The sequence below is a fragment of the Pinus tabuliformis genome, chromosome 4_1 (genome assembly GCF_031772625.1).
Source record: "Pinus tabuliformis cultivar Carrire ecotype Pingquan chromosome 4_1, CPIR1, whole genome shotgun sequence".
Taxonomy (NCBI): domain Eukaryota; kingdom Viridiplantae; phylum Streptophyta; class Pinopsida; order Pinales; family Pinaceae; genus Pinus; species Pinus tabuliformis.
The window spans coordinates 507,026,740-507,029,314 of record NC_142303.1 but is presented as its reverse complement, the minus strand read 5'-3'; the positions used below and the strand labels follow the sequence as shown (position 1 = coordinate 507,029,314).

At 39.9% G+C, this 2,575-nt stretch overlaps 1 pseudogene; it reads right to left on the bottom strand.

Moving 5' to 3' along the window:
- Positions 1-1,118: 1,118 nt before the first annotated feature.
- Positions 1,119-2,236, bottom strand: LOC149176769 (anthranilate synthase alpha subunit 1, chloroplastic pseudogene; annotated as a pseudogene).
- Between the last annotated feature and the right edge of the window lie 339 nt (positions 2,237-2,575).

Sequence of the window (2,575 nt, the reverse complement as noted above, 5' to 3'; positions counted from 1 at the left end):
TCTTCCTTCTCGGCCATACTTTGAATTGAATGCTTATGCCTGCTACGCTGTACTCCTCCATGCTTGCTTTAACTGGCTTCGCACCATCGAACAATCCTGCCCATCTTGCCATCAAAGATCAATGCATGCCAAAACTTTTCTATCAGGTCTGCCTTTCGGGTCACATTGCATATCGTAGTCGGCCAATCCTCTGTTTCTCCTTATACTAGAAAATATATGAAAAACACTGTAAAACACAAAAATTGGCTTTGGGCGGATTTCAACCATTATACAATTTGGCTTTGGAAACCCATCGGGTCCGGGTTTCATCGCTGTCGACACTCATATATGTAAATGCCATGCACCATTGGTTTCCCCGATTGCAATATGCCGATCGCGATCTGGGTCGATGCCTCCAATCCTTTGCTTTTCCTTATATTTCATTATATAACAAAAATGCATAAAATACATTGAAAAATGACTTAAGCGCGGACCTGAAAATTTACCAAAAACCATTTATAATGCTATCGGGTCTGATCCATCGGGTCGGATGCATGCCTTATACAAAAGTCCCGCTCCTTTGGTTTCGCCGATAGCGAAATGCCGATGCAATATAATATATATTATAGCATATGCCTGAAAAACATTAAAACACGGGAAAAAGGGCCGCTGTGGAACTGAAATAATATGAAACAAAATGTTAAACACCCATCGGGTCTGGCTCATCGGATCACGACTATATATATGTGCAAAGGCTCCGCCACATTGTGAACGTCGACATTGATACGCCGATGCGATATCGGCGATCACTCATCGCAACATATAAATGCCTCTTTGTAAGTCCTCCACTGTGACTTCGCCGATGCGATATCGGCGATCGCTCGTCGGCGATGTTTCCATGTTGCTGCACAGCTCAACTGATGCGTAGTTGAAATTACATTTTCAACAACATGTGTATCATTCTATTAGAGAAATAGGTTGATCGTGCTCAACTGGTACTTGAGACACTCGACCGATTGGGAGAGCGCTTTAGCGGCTCGATCTACTTTACTCTCGGTAAATTACAATCTCATTACATGTGTAATAACTCAATCAAGATGCCCTCTACCCTTTCCCGTGGAGGTTGCCCAATATTTGAATCAAGAAATTGAAGATTTAGTTTCCCACTGCCACCAATAGATAACTCTGTATGATACAATATATAAGGATGTTTGTAGTTCTCCAACTGGAAAAGTAGCACGAAGGGCATCCCAAAGAGTCAAGTTCTCATGTAATTCTCTTGTTACCATTGAACTAATGTGCATAACATGTGAATAATGCTCGACATTCATATATTTCTCCACCTTCACAAATCCAGGCTTTGAAACCTTTCCAACATCATTTCGACCAAGATCAACAAGCATGATGTGCTGAGCACATTCGTTTTCATCATTTAAGGATTCATTTCCAATGTCTCAGCCCCCGCCTATGTTTTACCCCTCTTCCTTGTTCCAACAAGGGGACGATTGGTTACTTTACCTTGTTTCACACGTGTGAGAATTAATGGACTAGAAGCAACCAATATACAACCCCGAGTCTGTAAATATATCATATAAGGTATTGGATTCACAACTCGTAATGCCATGTATACCTCAAATGGATCTACAAATGTGTGACGCTCAAAATGTTTGCTAAGAACAATTTGTAAGATGTCCCCAAATATAAGGTTCTCTTGTTCCTTCAAAATAACTTTCTTGTATTGCTCACTTGTCATACTAGACTCTTTCACGGTAGCCCCAAATAGTCCATTTTGCAGTTTAAGATAACCTATAGAAAGTTTTGGGGGATCAATGTCCTCATCAGCAAAATAATAATTGTCTACTCACCCCCAATGAATGACATATTCTTTCTTTTCAACATTTTCAAACACTACAACATCATTGTAAGGCCCCAAGTGCCTATCACATAGACCTCTATCATCTTCAGGAGCTTTTGAAAAAGGAAACTTTCTCTTCTCTACATACCTCACAGTATCATATGAAAAATATCCAATGCATCCACCACGGAAAGAAATGGGAATCTCATCAGTCAACACTGGTTTTCAGTTTTACATTATGAGTGGAGGCACAATCATTAGATCCTTAGTGAATTCCTCTCTAGTTCCATCTTCATGGTCCATTATTGTAACTGAATTTTGATTAGAAACAGTTTCCATTGCAGGTTGTACTCTAACAATACTAAAATGGCCCATGTTGATGCTCTTATAACCTTGCTCCATAGATTCGAATTAAAATAACTTAGGGCCTCCCTATCATCTTGGCTCACCAAACATCGATAAGCAAGCACTGGTGTCAAGTGATCCAAAAATATACAGCAGTAGAGTGGTATCAAGTTACCTTCCTTGGACATCTCCACGAATTTCACATAATCTAATGAAGAAACAGGATGAGAGGAAGAGGATCATCTACCATTTCTGTGAGGGAACCACCTATTAAAAAAAATTGCATTTCTCCTAGGTCTCGAATCCAGTACATCTGCCTTGAAGTTTGGAGTGTAATCATATGATAGCATGTATGACAGACTATGTAACGTTTTTAGACACTCTTAATTATTGTGC